At 38.1% G+C, this 24114-nt stretch overlaps 1 protein-coding gene across 1 annotated transcript in view; it reads right to left on the bottom strand.

Moving 5' to 3' along the window:
* The window catches only part of LOC108794248 (dihydropyrimidine dehydrogenase [NADP(+)]-like), a 263732-nt gene that overhangs the window by 143523 nt on the left and 96095 nt on the right, over nt 1–24114 (bottom strand). The gene's annotated exons all lie outside the window — the stretch shown is intronic.

Below are 24114 nucleotides of genomic sequence, written 5' to 3'. Positions count from 1 at the left end.
AACATGTATACACCTCTGTAGTGTGTTCCCTCCCAGCATGATCTATGGGTGGAATCTAAACACCTTTGTAGTGTGTACACACCCAGCAGGTGTTTGTGAAAAAGCCAAGCATGAATTGCAAGGTGATGTTGTGTAAATTAGCTCTATGTTGTGTTGCTTGCGTTGATGAATGCAGGAATGTAAATGCATGAGCTAACCATTTTTGTCTAAACTGTGAAGCAGCATTATATATGCATCATGTGCATGATTTTTCCATATATGGCATTAGTGGAAATATGCTTTTAGAGACTTTTTGGTTGATAAATAAGTTTTGCTGTGTGAAAATCACACGCACCTGGTGCGTGCGTGTATTTAGGTTAGTAAATCACCCCCCATGTATCTATTCCTCAGACAAGGCAGTCTGCTGCAAAACAGAAGTTCTGCAGAGCATGAGAACAGATACAGATTTAAAAGGAAGAACAGCAAAGAGAAGGGAAACAACCATGGATTACAGTAAGGCACACATTACAGTATTGTTTTATGTTAAAAAATCTGAGGGTTTAATGTCACTAAGTATAATTTTTTTATATATGAAATTATGTAAACCCCAAACACGTATATATTTTCTGAAAGCTGAGGCGTTGCAGAATAAAAAAAAATGTAAGCTACATTTTTATGTTGCACTACATTTGCGCAAATGTTTTGAAAATATCAAATTTATATTTTAGGAAAAAAAACACTTCAAATGAATTTTAGGGTACACAAATGCAATTTAATACCCTGCTTTCAAAAAAATAAAAAAGATGGGGTTACATTGAGTAAATAGATACCAAACATGTAGAGCGTTAAAATTGCTTGTGCCTCTGTAATGGTGAAAAATGATGGTACTCAAAATTGTCCATAGGCGACGCTTTAAAAGCCTTCTCTGCTAATCAGTTTAGAGTTAACAGCAAATTATGGGCCTAGAATTATTGCTCTCACGCCGACTTTTGCAGCTGCACCGTGTGGTGCAATCGTCATTTACGTACACCTGCACGCCCTAAGCACACATTTTCATTGACATGCAGTTGGTGGGGGTGGCCGGGATGATTTTAATTTTAGCTTTTAACAAGCTAAAATTAGCATTTGAAGGTGACAGGTCCTCTTTATGGGGATATCTGGAGATATCTACCCCAGCTGTCTCCTTTGGCTTCCAATGCAGGGAATTCAGCACTGCATTGTGCCAGATCCCCTGTGTAACCAGTATTTCTACTGGCCTCTGACCGCTTTGACTCAGCAAGCTCTATGAGCACAGCCCTTCCCAAGTTAAGGTGCCCACACACTTTGCGATAATCGTACGATAATCGCGGGAAATCCTGCGATCGTACGATTATCGTAAGGTGTGTGGAAGCCATGTGACCTCTACTACTGTAAGGTTGCACGACTTTTATCTTACGAACATGTTCGAAAACCCACCAAGAATCGTGCGATTTTCGGCGGGTGTGTAGCATGTTTGTAAGATAAAAGCCGGACAGGCCGGTGTGCGCAAGCGCACACTGCCCGTTCGGCATTGCGGTCATCGGAAGCCCGCCCCTCAGCGGGGCAGGCTTGCGATCATCGCAAGTACGATCTGCCTGTCCAAGATAGGCAGATCGTACGTTTTTTTAATTACCTTACAACCATCGCAAGACAAAAGTCTTGCGATGGTTGTAAGGTGTGTGCCCAGCCTTACTGCTCACAGAGCCGTAACTTGTCCTGGGTTCCCTCAGAGTAATGGCAGATCCCGAAACACAGTGAGACACACTACTTACTAGCATATTCAAGGGTGGCTTCATAGGCTCTGACAAGAGAAATTAGCCACCCTGAACCAGGATATCAAGGCCAGCACTCAGGAGACCAGCTGATTTTGTAGGAAGCTAGAACTTCAAAGCATCAAGAAACAGCATCCATTGTAAGTGATATAACCAGGATTTGAAAAAGCCTAAAAACCTTTTGACTTTAATATCACTTTAATTAATTCAGGGTTTACATCTACTTCAATATACTTCCTATGTATTCCCTACGTTTGCAAGAAAAAGAACCCCAAATAGTTAATTAGAAATTAGCACTTTTATACAAAATGTTTTCTCTTGATATTAGGTTTACCATGTTGAAACTGGAACATTATGGCTCTAGCAGTAAATGGAGCAGAAAATGCATAAAACTTGTGTAGCATTTCTATGTTAGAGGTTAATTCATAACAAGTGCAGCTACCAATCTCCCAATCATCCCAAAATAACCGCTACAACAATAGCCAAGGCATTGAAATCCTTTAATAAAAACAAAGACAATTCTGATTTTATATTGTAGTTTACGCAGCAATTGCCCGATCTGTCAAATGTCTAAGATGGTTTGCTTATCCAAGCGTAAACAAGAGACACTCATTGCCAATGAAATTAGATGTTGGAGACCGTATCTAAAATAATCTCAACTCTTGAAAATGCTCCATTTACTGAGATTTGTAATACTGCTTAAATGCTTGCAACTAATTCAATATGCAAGCACACAGAGCTGTAAAAAGGTAGCAATGTAAAAATCAAAATGCATTATATAACTCCACGGAAAAAAACAGTATAAAATGGAAAAAAACAGTAACATAAATAAATGCATAAACCATTTGTATAAAATCAAACACTAGCTAAATCAATAAATGTGTTATTAATTATGTTTTAAAGCAGAACTCCAGGAATTTTTTTTATTAACCCTTGCAGTAGGGTTACCCCCACACTGCACGAGTTAACTGCTCCTTTTTGTCTAGGTGTTAAAATAACAAAGAGATATCACCCAAAGCTCTAGCAGGCCAGCTGTCACAGCACTCCTTCCAGCCTGTCCCCTCTGCAGCACATAAAAATATTCCTCAGCATCCTCACATCTATGCACAGTGGGAGGAATTTATCAAAACTGGAGCAGGCAGAATCTGGAGCAGTTGGCCATGGCAATTATTCAGCCTATCAGCTTGTTTGGTTAAGATTTGAAAATGAGAGAAGCCAATTGGTTGCTATGCACAACTGCTCCAGACCGCTGCAGAGGAGGGGGAAGAGACATTTCAGGGACTGGCCTAAGAAGAAGCCAGCTCAGGTCTTTGGGTGAGTATATATTTGTTTTTTTTTAACCTAAACACAAATGAACAGTTAACCCTTGGGGTGCGGAGGTAGCCTCACTGGAAGGGTTAATAAAGATATTCCTGGAGTTCTGTTTTCATAATGTTCCTTATTTTTCCAAGTAATAACATTTGAGCTTAACAATAACTAAATGACATGTAATTTGTAAAAGCACTGTGTATTAAACAATTTCCCCACAAAACACTTTTTTCACCTTTTTTATATCTCAGCACTGCTGATCTTCTCTAGCCTCTCTAAGGGTGTCCACACACCTTACGGTAATCGTACGATAATCGTGGGAAATCCCACGATCATATGATTATCGTAAGCTGTTTGGAAGCCGTGCGACCTCTACTACTGTAAGGTCCCACGCCTTTTAACTTACGCACATGTTTGAAAACCCACCGAGCATCGTACGATGTTCGGCGGGTGTGTAGCATGTTCGTAAGATAAAAGCCGGACGGGCCGGTGTGCGCAAGCGCACACTGCCCGTTCGGCATTGCGGTCATCGGAAGCCCGCCCCTCAGGGGGGGGCGCGGCTTGCGATCATCGACCCTATGCAAGATAGGCAGATCGTACGCTATTTTAAGTACCTTACAACCATCGCAAGACAAAAGTCTTGTGATAGTTGTAAGGTGTGTGCCCAGCATTAGACACTTGTAGTCTACATGTGTTCACTGCAGTATCTGCTGAATTAGCTTCCTGGTAGTAACAACAGTAGACCAAGACTGTGTAAATTGTCTTGGAACAGCCACTTGTATTCTCCATCAAAAGTGCATGTGACAGAATGACAACACAAGAGCATCATTGGAAGACCGTTATCACCCCATAACAGGAAGTGTCTGAACAAGGACCTATAATGACAGGATCACTGGCTATTCTAATGAAAGTTGAATTTAAAAGCTTGAAGAAACCTTTTAAAATCACGATAACATGTTAAGGCTTACATGGGATGTTAGAGACTAGATCCACTTTAATATTAAATGACAGTTAGCATTTTTGCCTTGCAGTACTGGTTTCCTAGGCCTAATTTTCAAAATTTGTACACAAATTATAAAAACATATTGGAAGGGTAATTACTTTGAGAACAATCTGGTGTGTGTGTTTGCAGGACTGGGAAAGGGGAGGAGAATAGACTCCTCTTGGGTGGAGACTGATATGTGCTGCATATTATTGACCACCGCTGCGTATTATGAGTGCAATATATACATTAAACAGATGTATTAAATGCAGCAAAAAACAATGATTTATGCAGACATGGTAACTAATTACCCTAAGCGTCCCCTCCGCTCTTCACAAGACCTCCTGCTTTCCAGCTCCGTCATCAACTCCTCCCATGCCTCCAGGACTTCACTAGAGTGTCTCCCATTCTATGGAACTCTCTACCCCAACCTGTCCGTCTATCTCCCACACTGACTGCCTTTAGGCGATCCCTTAAGACTCATCTCTTCAGGGAAGCCTATCCCACCTCAACCTAACCACTGAACAATCACTTTCTCAAACAATCATCCCCGCGCAGCTACCTCCTCATGTATCACTTGCCCCTCCCTTTTAGATTGTAAGCCCTCATGGGCAGGGCCCTCCTTACCATCTTGTCTTAAATTGTATTGTATTGTATTGTAAATTGTATTGTGACTGTAATGTCTTCCTTATATTGTAAAGCGCTGTGCAAACTATTGGCGCTATATAAATCCTATAATAATAATCATATCCAAAATTAAAAACCGGTTTTGGCTACACACACACACACACACACACACTCTAAACATATATAGTTATAGATCGTCATTGTGGGTTTCACTTATTATTGCCCACCTGTCAATCAGATGCTTAATATTTTATTTAGCCTTGCCCATTTAAAGTGAACATAAACCCTAACCCTAAACCTTAACCAATTCTGCTCTGTTAAATATACCACTGAAAGTGTTTTGTTATAGCTGATAAGTGCAAAATATACCTTGTTTTTCCTGCCAGAATGCTGTGAGCTCATAACTTTCTGTACACTCCATCACTGCCATACTATTATTACTCACATTGTTGCCAGTTCTCTCCAAGGAAAAAAGAACACCTCCCCTTTTTGTTAATAAGATGAGGCCGTGTTCTGTAGTCTTAACCATAGGTTTGACTTAGGTCAAAAATGCTGATCCTTTATAAATACAACATGGAAAGTAAGCATTGTCCCCCTAGGGCAGGAAGTGTGTTACATGTTAAAGTTTACTGTACATTATACTTAAATTAACAAATACAGAGGAGAGAAAGGGGGTCCACAGGAGATATTTAAATTTCTTGCGAGAAGGCACAGAAGGCAGCCTGTAGTGTGTGAAATGTGTAAGACTACATGCAGCCTGATTATTCTTTGTCTGGTATTTAGAGCTCTTCAGCAAAATGCACTATAATGCTGTGTAGTGAAGCCATCACAAAATGTGTTTTCTTGTTTTGCAAGGGATACCATATTCTTCCTACTCACTCTACTTCTGACACTGGGAAAACTACAGGATACACATTTATAAAATGGCTTCTCACAAGTCCTTTATGCTGCCATATGTAGACCTATTTGAGAATGTGCATAATATCTGTGATTTCAAGAACCCAGTACATATATATATATATATACACACACACATATACATACACATTTTGCAATTTTTCACTTCAGATCATAAATGTTTCTTGTTTAAAGCTTCTGCCATTAATGTATTTGCACATTAATAAAAAATGTTCTAATCTCCCTTGGGGATCTTCTCAGACACCAAGCTTTAGAACCAAACCAATTGCTGATCACATTATAATACACTTAATTTGCAAACAAATTCAATATTAATTGGATGTAGTAAAAAATCATCTAGAAAACAGCCTGAAGGAATGGTTGTAAAATTACTGTATGAGCTATGATGGCATTCAGATATTATTTTTCACTCTAGCATATCACTAAACTAAAATTAAGACTATTATTATACCATACTGGGGGCAAAGTAACTAAAGGAATGCAATAACAAAGTGCTAATCACAAGGGAGGACTGAAAGATTAAGATATCATTAGGGAGCTAGTATTTACCAGGATTACCTCTGAGACCATTGTTAAAGTACAGTTAGTTGCCTTTTTCCATATTTACAAGGCTTTCTAGCTGGACTGATTTCTCCATAGCCAACAAAAGCTATGGCATAAAATAATGGGGCTGCCTAGGTTGGGACTGAGCCATGCTGTGGACTGTCACTAATACATTGCTGTGTATAATGAAAGGTTCCAGGCTATCAGTGTGCCTATCAATGGCTGGGAGAGAGTGACAAGAAGTAAAAGTGAAGTCCTTCTTATATTTTTAAAAGAACAACACTTTATCATCCCTTTAGTAAAAGAGAATATAATATGCGATAGCAGCTCCCTCTCAGAAGAAAAAGATTGCTAGTCTGCTGTCAATCTCTATATAGATTTCAAGAAAAATGGAGCAAGAAGGATAATACATAATATACAGGAATGGCTACATTTATTGATACCCTTCCACAAAAAAGAACAACCCCCAATTTTATCTGAAATAACTTGAAACTGACCAAAGTAATTGGCCTCTATTATTATTTAATTCAAATGTGATTAAAAAAAAAAATCAGACTTTGATTTAGATTTTTGTTTCAAAATATTTAACCGATAAAACAAAGATGGCATGGGGAAAAATTCTGGGGTCCTTAACCTAACACTTTGTTGCACAACTTTTAGAGACAATCACTGCAAATTAGTGATTTCTGTAGCTCCCAATGAGACTTCTGCACCTGCCAATGGGTAGTTTGGTCGACTCTTTTTGTGCAAAATGTTTGATAGGATTCAGATCAGGACTCATAGAAGGCAAGTTCAGAACAGTCTAGTTTTTTTCCCCCTTATCCAATCTTAGGTGCTTTTAGCTGGGCGTTTTCGGGTCATTATCCTGTTAGAGGGCACATGACCTGCCACTAAGACAGAGTTTTATGACCCTGCACTGTACATTTCACTCCACAATTGCTTGGTAGGCTAGAGATTTCCTTATTCTCTGCACAGACTCAGGGCACCCCATGCCAGAAGCAGCAAAGCAGCCCCAAAACATAACTAAACTTCCTCAGTAGATACTGTGTTAATTTAAAAGCTTATTTTTCACATCTGTGAACATAGATCTGATGCCAAGAAAGCACCAGTTTTTTCTCACCTGTCCAAAGGACATTGTCCCAGGAGTGTTGTTAATATGATAGCAAATTCCAGTCTCGATTAGAGTCTGCTTTTTGAGCATTGGAGCCTTCCTGGGTCTTCTTTATTGGAGCCCACTGTCGCTTAAAAAGCAACAGATGGTATGATCAGACACTGATGTAGCTTGTCCTTGTAATTTAGATTGCATCTCTTTGAAAGTTTTTCTGGGCCCTACCATTCATATTATCCTTCTGTTCAATCTGGGGTCACTTTACCTTATGCTGTCACATCCAGGGAGTTTGGCTTCACTCCCATGGAACTTAAATTTTATAATAATATTTGCAACAGTAGTTAAAGGAAAATCTAGCTGCTTGAAAATTGTCTTATAGCCTTTAACCTTTGACTTGCTGTCTATCATTTATCGTTTTCCCTGGTACATACAATGATAAACTACAAAGTGACTACTTTTCAACCATTTACATAGGCTGACTGACTGATTTCAAGTTTGAAAACATGTGCAATACTAAATTACAGAAAACAGTTAGTTTGAAATATCACTATGATCCAGTTATTTGTAGTCTTTTATAGGGGCACCAACAAATCTGCCCAGGCCATTTTTGAATATCATTGTACAATAAGCGATAATTTATCTACAATAAATGCTGCTCCATTGAGCCTAAGAGGGGAAAAGGAAGTAACCAGAATTGTAGCTTACACTGGGCTAAAGTCTGTCCTATAAACAGAGCTAATTGGCCCATTGCTGCCACACACTCCTCCACTGTTCAAACCGAGAAGTATAGGGTATTTCCTTCAGCTGTAGGGGGACAAGTAATAGTAAGCATATGCTGTTGGGGATAGGGTGCAAAAAAAACCTGTGGCTTTTCTCTGAATGGGTGCAGAATATGTTTGCTGTTAGGTTTTCTTCACATGCCAATACTGCAGTTTACTGTACCTGCATACCAAATTAAAAGTGGACAATTTTTCCCATACCCGTACAGCCAATGATACAGTCTAGATATATGAACATATATACGGTGCACTTTGACGCAGTCCTCTGAAACTCGCTCAACCAGCAATTTGTGTGCACTTAGAGTGCAATGGTAAGCTAAAGGATACCTTAACGCTGTATTTAAACTGCACTCTGAACACCTCAGACCTTTTTGAATTGCATGTGACAGAATGCTTAGTCACATTATTACAGAAAATTGAGATAAAATGCCTATTATCTTTTTTAAAATTGATGTGGAATTAGCAGTGTAGAATGTACTGGCAACATACTTGTGAAGGAACTTGCACAACAGAAACAAATGCAAGGCTCTGGAAGTAGGTATTAATTTATAAGCTTCCCTGATGCCAACATCTTCGAAACCAGTAGAAAACAAATGCTAAGAAATGAATGACACTCATGTGTAATTATTCAGTAAAGTGACACACAGAGCATTAATGAGTAAAGTGACACACAGAGCATTAATGATTTGCAAAGAGCAGTTATCCATAGAAATCAATCAGAAATCGTCAAACTATGTGAGTACAGTAAACTGTAATCTGGTTGGTTGCTGTGCACTAGACACTTAATCATTGCCCTTTGCATTTTCTAAGGGTATTTTCCCCAAACTCAGTTAAAATTCAGGTCTATAATTTTTTGGAATCTATTTAAAAACAGCAGCATGGCCTTAAAAAATACTAGAACATTCATAAAGCACAGTGGTGTTCTTTACAAATGTGCATGATCAATTTTAAACAACTTTTAAAATGTTTCTCCTTCATCTTGTTGTGGATGGTTGAAAGGTTTGCAAAGTCGGCAAACATTGAAATCAAGAGTCTAGGATAAATAAACTTAAGCCAAAAGCATACAAATGACTAGAATGAGAAGAGTGAGAAGGAATTCTTATGTATGAGAAGATTGTACAATGTGGTGATTTAAGGCAAGCAACTCTCCATAGTGGAAAGCCATGCGTTACAAAAAGAAACGTCAGCTTAAATGAGTGAGAATGGACTTTAATCAAATTGCAATTTAAAGTGTTGCATAGCAATAGTTTAGATGCTATGGTATAATCTTTGGGAGCAGTGCATTCAGGACAACGTATGTTTGCACAAGAAACAAAAGACAGATTTGATTAAAATTGTTAAAGACATCCCACACTCTTATGAGATCGAAAATGCATTTAACAATGCAGATGTCTTTGAATCAAATGCAGACATGTTTAATTTGACAAATAAGAAAGAACAATTTTTAAGGATTAGCTACCATAGATGAAGGAGAGACATAAAGAGCAATGCGTTAGACAGAATTAGGCAGCTGTAGGAGAGGCTCATATAGTGGAGATTCTGGAGTTCTTAAAATCCTCAAATAATATTGATCTTTTTACTTTAAAGAAAAAATTTGAACAGACACATACATTGGTTATGGGGGTTGCAGAAGACCAAGATCCATCTGCCATGATTACAGATTTAGAAAAAAAAAAAAAGTCAGATTTTTATATCCATCTTCTCTTCTGCAGCTGCAGAAAAACATACAGTACAACTGTTCTTAAAGACAGAGAACAAAGGAAACATTTGTATTCACTCCCAAAAGTAGTATGAGACATGTCAGAAACAGAACAAAGTATCAGAGATGGGGAACTGTCATTTGCTTTTATTGCGTAAAGCCTGGTTAAAAGACAGTGTTGGAAATTTCAGAGCGTTTCACAGATAAAAACAACAAAAACAATAATGTTTTCCCATGTCTAAATAAAAGTGTGTCTGAGTTGCCTTATGTGCCACTGATGAAACAAGAAAACTGACTGTCAGTAATAAAGGGTCAAATAAAAGGTAATATAGGCCAGGACCAGGACTTAACTCGTCTTTTCAGAAGTTGCATGTAAACGCCTGCACACCGCATGTAAAGATACGTGATATGTTTGCATTCCGCTAGGAATCAATCACTCTCCCTCGACGCATGTAATCATATCACGTATCATTACATGCGGTGTGCATGCGTTTACATGGAGCTGCTGTCACCTGATCATTAACTTGACTAAGTGACAGCTGTCACTTGAAAACGCCAGGTTAGGGATTTCTGCTGCAGTCTGAGCAGTCTCCAATAAAGTTTCTTGTGGATGTTTTCAAGGCTAGTTATTACTTAAATTATTATTAAAACCAGTAGCAACTGAATGCAGAGGCAACTATTTATGATAATAAAGAGTAGATGCATAGTCCTATACAACCGGCCCTTTGAGGGTAACCATACTGCTGATGCGGCCCCCGATGAATTTGAGTTTGCCACCCCTGCTTTAGACTATGTTGTCCCTGTTCTTTTAGATGAGTGTGGGAGGTTACTGTGGGAAAAAGACAAATGGTGATTGATACTGTAGTGCAATTGATGTAACCAGATACAAATTACCTTTGAAACCAAATTCACCTGAATAATTGTAGGTTTCAATGGCAGAGATGATTTCACTGCTAAAATGGTTTCTGATATGTCATTTGAGATACCTGGGTTTATGAAAATTGACATTGATATCTGGTTTTCTCACAGGTGTAGAACAAATTAATTAGTACAGACATGAAAAAATAAAAACAAAGCTTGATTACTAGTTTAGGTAATGTAAATATTTGGATCCATCTAGCCCCAAATCGGTGTTATTAGATGCTTCTGTGCACAGTAATGTTGGTAGTATGAGTACACACTACTGTTTTCAGAACACAAATGGCATGATACTGATCAGTTTGCTTTAAAGAGAGTGGTACAAAACATTTCATGATTGTGACTTAAGTTTACAAGTTTCCTAGGAACTCTGAAAGACATATAATTGAACATTGAGGGTAGAGAGTCTATCACCCCCACAGTGCAATTTACCACCAGTTTTGTGTTTACTAGTGTATTTACCAGACTGCCACTAAGACTAGTTATTAGTGAAAGTGTAGTCCACATATCTGTAGCTAAATGTTATCAAAATTCTCCAGGCCAGACTGTATTTTGCAGCAAGTGTATACGTTTTCGTAGAGTACAGATAATGAAAAGGAACATTTTACTATTTGGTTCAATTGTTGACTTGTTGCAAAATGCAGGGATAAAAGTGAACATAGAAAAAGTCCAGCAAATTAAAAGAGAAGTCAAATTTCTACCAATGCTCATTAGCCACGGAAGGAAACCGTTATTGCAAGAACAAGTTAAAGCAATTTCTGCTGTTCCAATCCCAACATCTCACACAACATTGCAACACCATTTAAGTCAAGTCAATCATTGAATATTTGAAGAGAAAGCCAAATCATTGCATGATATTTTAAAAAACAAGAATAATATATATTTGATCCATGGGGGTTGATTTACTAACCTTATAAACACACCATGAACATGTATACACCTCTGTAGTGTGTTCCCTCCCAGCATGATCTATGGGTGGAATCTAAACACCTTTGTAGTGTGTACACACCCAGCAGGTGTGTTGTGCAAAGCCAAGCATGAATTGCAAGGTGATGTTGTGTAAATTAGCTCTATGTTGTGTTGCTTGCGTTGATGAATGCAGGAATGTAAATGCATGAGCTAACCATTTTTGTCTAAAACTGTGAAGCAGCATTATATATGCATCATGTGCATGATTTTTCCATATATGGCATTAGTGGAAATATGCTTTCAGAGACATTTTGGTTGATAAATACGTTTTGCTGTGTAAAAATCACACGCACCTAGTGCGTGCGTGTGTTTAGGTTAGTAAATCACACCCATGGGGTCAGGCCCAGTAAAAAGCTTTTGGAACTCTGAAAAAGTATGTGCAGATTGCTCCATTATTAAGTACTTTAGAGTATCTTCTTTAACTCATTTTGCTTTGCAAACTTATGTTTCTAAGGATGCAATGTCGGCAACATTGTATTAGCTAAAATAAGGTAATGAGGGCATAACAAGCTATCTCTCCAGTCTTCTTATAGCTGTGGAGAAATACTTTGAGTCACACGTCAAGATTATTTTACAGACACCTGATTCCTTACTAAAACGTGAGGAAAATGAGAAGGAGAATTTTATGAAAGGGTTTCAAAGTTGTGCAAGTTTTTGTCATCTAAACAGATTCATATAGCTTTTACAGCAAGACATTTGCAGTATAGCACACAAACACATGTTTGTACAAATACTTCTGTTCTGAAACACAAGTTAAAGATTCTTCAGAAGCTGAGAAAGGATTTGAAACAGTATTTGTTAATGGCACACTGATCAGGGGGATTTTCTGGGTATGCCATTTGGCACCCTTAGAAAAATTGTACTATTCACCAGAAATTACCAGAATTGTATACAGCAGCAAATGCAGAGTTAGAAGCTGTTAATGTTGTAAGTGAGATAAACAGGGACCCACTGGTAATCAAAAGCGATAGATTAAATGTAGTCCAGTCACTCTCAGATATACTGCTCAAAAAGCAAAGAGAAACTGTAGACCCAAACAAACAATTCTTAGACACAGGAACACTGAAGTAAATTTTTGATCTAGCTTCCAAGAGTCCTTGTAGCAATCATACAGATATCAATACACAGGAAAGACAACCTTGAATTGAGCATTGGAAGCTCAACAGCACATGTTTTAGCCAATTAAATAGTTACAATAGAAAGTCTGACAAACAAGACAATAGTTTCAGTACGGAAAACAGGTACACATGCCTTTTATTTTGTAGAAGGAAAAGCTAAGGTATCATCCATTGCTACTTCTTGGGTTGATATAAAACCTTTCTTCGTTATGATCTAAAAAACATTTTGCATCCTGTCATGCCTAAACATTGAAGTCACAAAATGCAAACATAAAGGTTTAGCACATCTTTGACAGAAAAAGTGATGAAGATTTCAAAAAGATTTTTCTGCGAAGATAAATATAAGTAGGGATGTCTTACATGTAACCTTCCACAATACATGAACCAACTATCTCATACTAGAAGTATAGATATTAGAAAATGTGGTTTAAAAGAGAACTATGGGGTAAGTGTTTTTCCCCATAGTTTTCTTTAGGGTCACAGGAGGACATATACTAACCTCCTCCTGTGACCCAAAGCTCAGTATATAGCGGACAGTATTTTCGGGACGGATCCCGACAATACTGTCTGGATCCACCCAGCTGCGTGAGAGATAGCTGGCTCTGCCTATCTAGAGGCAGAGCCAGTTGTGCCTGCCCCCTTTCCCCATTCATTCCTCCACTCAGCGCTGGAGGATTGGAAAGGGGAGTGGGAAACCCTGTGGGGAGCGGTGATTGAAAGACAGGGAGACTATTGAGAAGTGAGCGGATCGACTGCATGTTTCTGCTCACTTCCCGATCAATAGAGCTGACCTGTGACAACTTCTGTGTCACAGGTCGGTTCTAACTATGAGGATGAGTGGAAATCAATCCCCTCATAGTTCTCCTTTAAGGCAAGATAGCGGGGAAATGCCCTTAGTACATTCTTTCCACCATGTAATAATTAAATTAAAAAGATGCTGTGATTCATTAAAGTATGATCAGAAATAATTGTTAGTACATATGAGCTAATACAAAATATTTATGCCAAAAATAATTATACTGCATTTCTGTTACAGGAAATTACTTAGTGCTAGAATATATTATGAAGCTTTTAGATGCTTCCAGGTGAAAAGAAGGATTCTGAAGTTGAGGAGAACAGAGCCTTCTCTGGAAGATGATTTGGCACAAAAGGTTTGTTCATCATGGTTATTGTTGGTTTATCATGTTCAGTAATAAGTTTCCTAACTTTACAGATGTCATCGATGAAGACAGGATCATCCCATAAAGAAAGGAGGAAAATTTACAGACTTTTACTATTGACAGAATAGTATATTTTAACATGTTGTCAATGTTTTTATAAGTACATTTTCAATGTAATGTGCTATGCCTATCAAATCAAGATAAGTTAATTTTTCACATTGTCTTTTACAACTACACACTATATACTTCTGACGTTATAAAGGTTAAAGCTCATTATAAAAGTCTGAGACTAGTTAACATGGAATATCGGTTGACAAATTACATTTGGAAAGACTAGGGTTAAAGTTTGCTTTTTCCTAAAGAACATTTAGAATAGCTAGGAAAATATTTGCTATACTTCTAAAACTTATTTAGCATAGAATCTAAGTCATATTTAGACTTCACAGGGTAAATTAAAACACATTTTGTATAATAGATCTTTATGTTAGCTATATTTTAGAGGGAACATCTAAGACATCTATTTATGTAGTGACATTCCTAAAACACAAGGTGTTGTGCTAAGTTTATCAATTATTTTTATTAGGGGAATTTAATAGGTGAAAATGTTTTAAAGGAGATGAAGGCAAAATTAATGTTTCTTCATGCTTTTCATTCTGGATACTGGAGCAAAGCTAAAATTTTCAGATGAATTATCTTATGGTCCTTGAGTGAATATGGTTTTACTGTGATACACTTGTTTAATGAATGAATTAAGATCAATTAGGGAAAGGGAATTGTTTTGGTAAATCATGTTCAGGAGAGAAAATTATAGGATTTTTAAAATATTTATCCACTACACTTATAATACTAATGCTGTTTAAAGGGTATTATAGTGGATTATTCCTTATAAGGATTATGTATGAATGAAAGGAACCTTACGTGATTATTTGAACTCTATAGTTTTATTTGTTTAGGATGGGAAAGTCCACAAGCAAATTATATAACGTCTTGAAAAATGTACAACATATTTTGGTTATGTCTAGAAAACGGTAAACCTATTTCTTTAAATCACAATCAAGGCTATACAGATAGTAGTCATCAATAAGGTTACGGAGAGGTGAACCAGACTATTAATTTTACATAAATCATTCACAAACATTTTAATGTGAGAATGATATTGTTCTACTGTAATCTTGCTTGATTAGGGCATGAATATAAGAAAGAACATTACATTGTGTATGACTACATCAGTAATATTGCTTGATTCATAATATAGATATCAAACTTATAGTTATATTCTAATGAGTCGATGGGAGAAATATTCCTCTCCCCATCCCCCCCTTCTATTGGGCATTTAGAGTAGATAATAAGAGTCAAATTACAACTTAGCTGCTTGGCACTACTGCACAGACAGACACACACACACACACACACACACACTCTAACACATTGAACTTCACTATAATTTTACAATATTATTTTATAATCATTCACTATTTGTTATAAAACTTTTTTTATGTGATAAAGGAAGTACTTTCAATTTTTCAGTGCTTCTCATCCTTAAAGGTATTTCTTCAACTTCATGAAGTACTTAACATTTTTTATAAAATTATATTTAAAAAGGGGGAAATGTAATATATACACTCATCTTTGCATACTTGTTCCTCTCTTCTCTTCAAATGCCCTAATATACGCGCTAAGACTCACAACTGCCACTTTTTTCCAATATGCTTATTTAATATGTTACTATAAAGAGCAGTGAGCATACACAAAGTGTAAAAACACAAAGCAGCCAATCAGTGTAATATTTTTTCAATCTAACTACAACATCCTAAAATGTGATTAGTCCCCATGTGTTAGTGCACTTTGCATATCACTGCCATATTGAATAAATCTGGTACGTCTGGTCCCATAGACACCCAAGTAGATTGGGGTGCAGGTTACAGACTCTGGAAATTGTACAGACAAGGAGTGCAGGAGCACAGAGGCAAGTTATACACTTCTCTCACCAACTCTTCATCAAAATCTGGTAGATTAATTGACATTTATTCCCCTTTAATCAAAGTATTATTGAAATCCTTTATGCAGTTTATTATTATAAAAACTGTGTCGGCAAACTCCTTTGACTGAAAAACATAGAGCCTTCCTCCTTTGGAATAAATCCAATCTCACAACAACTAGCAAGTGTTCTTAGTTTTGCAAGCCTGAGGTTAAAACATCTTACAATCACAGAATAGGTTGCTGATCCTGAAAATGCCTGCAGGAATAAACATGCACACTTGAACCACATTGAATAGTAATTTCATTTTCGTTTTATTAGAACTGTATTTTTCATAGTTCTTAAACATATTTAAGAAATGCCCTAAATTTCCCTGTATTGTTTTTCCTCTATGAATTTCCTAACAAAAGAAATTACAGTCTTTTATAATCATTGCACAGTTGGCACATTATAAACATGGTGTCATTACTTATGCAGAAGCCCACCTGCAATCTTCCTTTGTGTCTCCGTCTCTTACACAGAGCACATTCAAATTCAGGCTGCATCAGCTTCGACAGGAAAAATTTCAGTCATGATCTACCCAAAATGGCCGACAGATTCCAGATAGTGTAAATGTGCAAATAAGCAGTAGCAGGGGATCTGACACCAAAATGGCAAGAGTGATGGATTAAGAAGGAAATTAACTTTAAAAGACAAATACCAAAGGGCCAGGAAAAGAGATGACTGAAAATAAAAGGTGACAAATAACCATGTGAAAAATAATATGTGTTATTAGAGGCTTTGTGAGACTTTTTTTTTGGAAGCTGTGTTTGTGACAGTTGATATATAGTTTTCATTTTAATTTACAATATTAAAAGCATATGGACCTTTTTGCTTAGAATATCAAGCATTTTATAGTTTCTGTGAAGGTACGTATTTGATATTCATTTCGTATGTGCAGTTTCTACATATAATATCTATTAATATCACAATACAATATATATACAGATATGTATATAAAGTGTATATAAATGTATGTACACATATTAAAGTGGTAAAAAGAAAAGAAAAAAAAAGAAATGTGTAAGAACATACACACAATGTTATTATCAAGTTTTCCCTGAAATGTCTGTTTACTACTAATAGCAACACCAAATGTCACGGACACTCCAGTAATCTTTTTCACTCTTTTATTTGTGCAAAAAGTATTACATTTTGTCATACAGACAACATTTGGGGACATCAAAGGTTTTTCTCCTTAAAGTGACACTAAACCCAGGAGTTAAATCTTAAAAATGCATTCAAGTACCTTAACTATTAAAAAAAGTATCATATTTGTGTATCGCTCAGCTGTAGATCCTCAAATCATTTCTCAATTGGTGCTGACACTGTCCTTCCTTCTGGAGGGTGGATACTTTTGTTCCCTGTGTGTGTTGTAAAGTAGCCACAACTCCAGGCTTGCTTCCTTGATGGGCTACAATCTCACGTTTAGTTTACTAATTTGTATTGAGATTGTAGTCCATCATGGGAGCTAGTTAAGGAACTCAACTGATGTGCTAGGATTGGAAGCATAACTAGGAAAACTTGAATCATTTTTGTACAGACATTGTGTCTGTACAACAGCCTTCTTTGCCTTTTGGACCCATTGCTTTGGCTATCTTCCAGCATGTATTCTAGTGACACCAAGACATAGCATAATACCAAGGCTAAGAGTTTCTACTAACAATGAGTGCTGTGAATGATGTATAAAGAGCAATGTGAAAGGCGGTTATTCTAAATAATCTACTCATCTGTACATTGTCACGATTAATCGAGGTTATGACTGCTAGTACATGCATCCTCAACATATTTTACTTAGACTTCTGTCCAAAATGTGTTGATGTTTCCATGTAAAGCTTTTGTCTGACACTGCCACAGTAAAGTCCATGCATTTCTTTTTTACACTAATTTCTTCAAGGTTTTTGCCAGCATGAAAGTGAAGAGTCTAAAAATGTAATAGATGCAGAAAAAAACAACATACATTTTATGGTATGAAAGTTTAAATCAAGGCGGCATAGTAAAAGAGTCTATCTTTGATAATATAGCTGCAATTAATTGCCCTGCACCAACAAGAGCATAGATCTTTTTCTAAAGGCATTGCACTTTTATAGAACAACAGAGGATGATAACATTTTCAGCAAGCATCATACATGACGCCAAAATATTTTGTAAACAACTTAGCATTTTAATGATCTTCCACAAACAAGTTTATATTTCCTTAGAGAGAACATTTGACTTTTAAATTAAAGAAAAGTTGTCTATGAGCATTCTTTGAGCACTTTGGTTTCCTGTGTGGTAAAATAAGCAAAATACTAAAGCTGGATTTGCTGAAGAGTTCATGTATCCAACAAATGTACACCTTGAAGCCACAATGCTGCAAAGAAGATGATGATATAGAATGGATGATAACATATATGGGGACAGAAAGATTTATGACTTCAATGTGTTAATGTAAATTCAACCTCGTAACTGGACCCCATCTGTCTCCTATCCTCCATAACATGGAGGGGCATGGGTATGTAGTCCTCAGAGAGAACTGTGAACAATGTAATTGATAGCAGTCATCCCAGAAAGTTATCAACTTACTAGATTTCTGGCAAGATCAGTAGGTATTCTTTTAACTTATCAAACAGATATAATAAACACCTTTTAATGGTATAATTCACAGACTAAAAGGGACCAAATAAGAAAAGTTAATTGTTAGGGTTTACATACACTTTAAAAATGAGGCTTACTAGAGGCTTATTATATCAACCAGATGTAGTAGACACACCACTAAGTCAGAACAAAAAAAGTTTTCAACATGTTTTGGAACATAACCTTTCCAAGAAGGACCACTGGATAAGGGTCTGGAAAAAAAAAAGCACGGGGTCTCTCAAAACCATACCAGACCGTTATCCACGCATCCAGCCTGGCTGGCTTAGATAGAAGGAGGGGGAGGGAAGTGAGCATGTGCCCCTCTTTCTGAACTATAACAGACGACATGTCCGCAATATTGGGAGTGTGCCTTGCAGGGGAACAAAGCCTCTCCCACTGCAAGGCACATCTCCCAGTGTTAATGGGAACAAGGGCCTTATCCCCAAATGTTTTGCCTAGTGGATGTGGGGGTCTGAGGGGGGTTTATGAAAATCAAGAAGCTCCCTTTAAAATAGCATGGGGGTATGTGGGATTACCTCTTGTTACTCATGTAAAATACAATGTTTAATAGCAAATACAAAATACAGATACCATAGAAATTTGTTTGTTAAAATTTACATTGTATATAAATACAATGTCAATGCCGGTGATGTAGATCTAATGTCAGACATGATGAGTGATGCCCCAATGACCCACCACCAGGACAACATGTGCCACAATGATCTTCTCCAGCCATTGCTCCTGTCACAAATGAAAGCTTCCATGCAGGTTGCTAAATGTCTCCTGTCTCCCAACGATGTTTCCTGGGATCCTAGGAAACATCATTGACTAAATATAGTCATGACCATATTTGGTCAATAGTGTTTCCTGGGTTTACCAACCGGCTGTGGAGCTATCATTTACTACAGGAGAAGATCATTATAAACACACCTCGTTGTGACATTGCACATGACTGACTTTTGATCTACATTTCTACATAGCTGTGAGAATGTATCTCTCTGGGCCCTGTGATCCTTGGATGCATTCCCTCAACTGTCCATGGATGTTTGGTGTCAGCCGCGAGTCTCGTCTCAGCGGCCACTGCTTGCATCTCCTCTTCCCCTGCATCGAACTGCTCCTTCCTGCAGTCCTCTGGCTGCTGACACCTGCATGTACACACTCCTTAAAGAGACATTGCCTGCGTGTACTAAAGTCACTGCACAGCCTAATGAAGACCAGCAGGCAGGAAGCTACGCCTCCAGGGATGATGTCTCTTCGGTGCCAAAAGGTATACATTTTAATCAAACCAAGCAGTCAGTGCTTAGCTATTGCAGTATTTCATAGTGGAATACCTAGCGTTCTTAGTCCCTGTTACTTCTGTTATTCTGACTTTTGGCTTGTCTACTGACCCTGAACCTTTGCTGCCCACCCTGACCTGTGCTACGTTTATTGGATTGAGACTCGGATTCCACTTATGGTTACCTCACCCACAGACTACCTATGCTGGCAGCCACTATATTGGAGGCTATACATAAACATTTCAGTCTACTGATTTAGAGGTGTCTTTTCACCTGATGTTTGTAGGCAAATTAGCTGTAATTTGGCGCTGAAGTTGCTAGAGGGCAAGACCATCATAAATGGGGAAGCAGTTTGTTTACCACGACAGTAGAAGTGATTTGGCGGGAACAGCATGAAAGCATGCACCCCACATGCATGAGTACAACCCTTCAAGCTGGTGGGGGCAGTGTTATGGTTTGGGGCATGTTTTCCTGGCATGATTTGGGCCCTTTGATTCATGTGGAACAACGTCTGAATAGCACAACATACCAAAGTATCGTTGCTGATCAAGTTCATCCTATCATGTTGATGGCGTATCCCAATGGAGATGGCTTCTTCCAACAAGACAATGCGCCATGCCACGGTGCTCGTATTGTGCAGGAGTGGTTTCAAGAACATGAGGGAGACTTTACCTTGCTTAGGTGGCCCCCACAATCACCAGATCTCAATCCAATTGAGCATTGGTGGGACGAAGTTGAAAGAGCCATCAAGCAGCTGGTTCCACAACCATCAAATCTCACAGAACTGGACAGTGCTATTCATCAGGCAGGGTGTCAGATTCCTTGCATCACCTTTCAACATCTCGTGTAGTCAATGCCAAGAAGATGCACCGCAGTATTGAAGGCAAAAGGTGGCCCAACGAAGTACTGATGGGGTGGTCATAATAATCTGGCCACTCAGTGTACATATTTATATTATATTTTGGATACATTTTTGTCAATTGTGCCCAAAAATTTTTTCCGGTCTCTCCCTAGAAATCTGTGCATCCATGTTATATCAAATATACAGATTAACTTGCAATATCTTTCATGCTTTTTTTTTATACATGTTCGTTGCGTACTGGATGGACTTTAACCATCAGGTTTGCTAATTAAACCACACTTATGAGTGCAATTGTTTAAAAGGTGTTTCAGTAGCTGGAAGGCTTGTTTAATAAATGTAAAGTCGGTTCAAGTGTATACTAATTTATTTGCTCAATAGACCTTTGGCCAGAAAGTACATTTACTTAAACAAAGCAGACACTGTAACTCAATTTTAGTCATGTCCACTACACAAGAAATCTAGTTTTATTTTTTATTTTAAATATGGAACCAGTTATCTGTTGAACATTTTAAATAGGTTTTTAAATAACTTGTAACAAAAATATTTGTCATGAACATACAAATTTACAGAACTCTGTTAAAAGTTATCATATCATAACATATATTATTGTTTCCTACTATAGTCCTGAAGGATTATTGATTATGTGCAGCAAGATTTGTGATGCAAGCACCCCTGCCAAAAACAAGCCATTGACACTAATTGTGGCAGTAGAACCCAAGTGGCCCACCGATAGGTCTATGAAGGAGCAGGAGGACACTCATAAGCCATTGTTACTGAAACAGAATTATTGGAAACTAATATTAAGAAAAATGTAGGTACATACACTTGTTTTATTTAAAGCTGAACTCCATTCATACAGCTAATGATAGTTACATAGTATTTGAGGTTGAATAAAGACATTAGTCCATCAAGTCCAACCTATAGGATCTCATTTTTAGGAGTACTTGTACCCCTGTATATTACGGTCCCTTAGGAAATCGTCCAAAAGTTTCTTGAACAATTCCACACTCTTAGCTGAAATCACTGCCTGTGGGAGTGAGTTCCAGACCCTAACTGCTCTAATTGTGTAGAACCCCCTTCGCCACTAGTGCTGGAATTTTTTTTCCACCAATTTTAGGTGGTGGCCTCTAGTTTTTGTAATGGAGTTCATTTTAAATAGTTTGTTGCTAATGTTGCTGCCACCATTCAACATCTTGTACATGGAAATCATATCCCCCCTTAATCTCCTCACCTCCAATGTGAACATGTTTAAATTTAGTAGCCTCGTCTCATAGCTCTGGTCCTCCATACCCCTAATTAGTTTGGTTGCCCTCCGCTGGACTCTTTCCAGCTCAAGGTCATCTTTTCTTAGTTCTGGTGACCAGAACTGGACCGCGTACTCCAGATGAGGTCGAACCAATGATCTATAAAGTGGCAAAATTATAGACTTGTCCCTGCAATACATCCCCTTCTTAATACAGGACAAAACCCTGATCTAGTTAGGAGAAGTACAGTGAGAGTAAAATATAGTTTAGAGCTGGCATGGGACACTGCTGGCTGTGGGTTTCAAAAGAGAAAGATTCAGCAGCCAGAGTAGAGCAAACAATACTATCACCAGATAGTGGGCAAATACAATTAGTTAATGTACTCCTGTGATCTAAAAGAGAAGTAAAGCCCCCCAAAATGTTTGGATTTACTTGTAAAAATACATATATCCGCCAAAAAGATTTCTGTTTTATTACAGCCTTTTCTAAAAGTTACACAGCCCTACTAGACAGCAAAGCTAGCTTGATGACTTGTCTTTCCTCTCCTGCAGTTAAGTAACAAAGCCTAGTAACCTACCTGCCCTAGACTGTGACTAAACAGTGAAGGAGCAGCAACACAGTGATGTCTTCTTTCTGTACTCTCCTCCTGTCAGCACGTTCCTTGTTAGGACATGTGAATGCAGGATAGATGCTTAGTGTGCTTCGCCTCCCTTTCCTAGTCTGAGTGTTGCTGTGTAGGGATGAGCTTCAGGTTTTGGTCGACCATGCAATTGACCTGAACTCAAGTCATTCACACGTGAATTGATGCATTTGTTTGCTGCCATAGCAACCAATTCTCAATTATGCACTTCCTGGGCTTTAAACTTTGGTCAGGTAGCTTAGAAGGGCCAAAGATGTTTTTTTTAATGTGCCCGCCCTCTTCCTATAAAAGTCAGAGATCCAAGCAGTCTATTGCCAGTGTTTGGAACCCTGGAGTAGATAGGGACAACCAACACAATGTTTTCAGAGAATGCTATACATTGCTATATACAGTACTATATAGTGCTACATTATATTACTGAATTGAAGTATGGTGGATTATGTAGTACTTAGTGAAATCCCCCTCCCCCCGCCCTGTTTTTACTTTATTGAGCCACATTACTGTGAATTTAATTGTGGATGGTTACATATTATTGTGCATCACCCTTTTGGTTCACAGTGCAAAGAACCAAATTATAAGGTTATTCAATCTCTTTATTCATTATGTATAGAGTCCTAAAGGTAGGGGTAGAGGTTCTTAAAACAAAATGGTAGGGAGCAAATAGATTCTGAGTCAGCAGGACAAAGTAGTGGCTGGGCCACACCCTTGAAACGTAGGGCATGTCTTCCTTTTCTTTCTGGCATTGGGCATGCTATACAGCCAGAGTATATATAGGTTATGGTGTGGGTAACCACGCAATTCTCATCCTCCTTCTAGCAGACATAGAGCAGCAAAATTTAATTGGCAAATGCAAATGTGTCCTTTTCATCCGCTTCTTCTACAGCTCATCCTGTCATTGCACTGATATGAAGGAATCAGCTGAATAATTTCAGCACAGCATGAGTAACTTGTTACAGGAGAATGCTCAAGAATTCTTATCAGACATGACGCAAGAGATCCCCAAGAGCATGGGGGGAGGGTACAAGAGGCAGGGTTAAGCAAATTACACTGATGTTCCGGCAGCTGCACTTGAGTGATCAAGAGATGGGGATAATGAGGTGACAGACTGTACATGGGTGCCAGAGATCCTAGAGAAGGAAAATAATGGAGAGGCACAACATTAGTGAAGCAGAATGTCATCCAGGGACAGTGGCAGACTTTAGATGATTAGAGGGAGCAAAGGGAACAGCTTTCCTATTTGATTGGATGACACTGCCATCCACATAGTAGTCTAGGCTACTCTTTTTTTTAATACATCTGCTGCTGACAGCACCATAGTGGTTTACAGCCTTTGCCTGAAGCTTATCAAACATGATTCAATAAACTAGTCATGGTACCACATGCATGAGGAGGATGCGTGATTCTTCTCCAAAAAGCTTGGTAGGAGCTGCACAAGAATGATACTGATCGGTAGTAAAAGCCTTGCACTCTTCCTTCCTTCCACCTCTCCCCCACTCCACAAAAATCTTCCATCTGCTTAAACATCTGCAGCCACAAGCAACAGGAATTTGCGAGGCTTAC

This window comes from Nanorana parkeri, unplaced genomic scaffold, assembly GCF_000935625.1.
Source record: "Nanorana parkeri isolate BGI_ZX_2015 unplaced genomic scaffold, ASM93562v1 scaffold824, whole genome shotgun sequence".
Taxonomy (NCBI): Eukaryota; Metazoa; Chordata; class Amphibia; order Anura; family Dicroglossidae; genus Nanorana; species Nanorana parkeri.
This window is presented reverse-complemented; position numbering and strand designations above follow the sequence as displayed.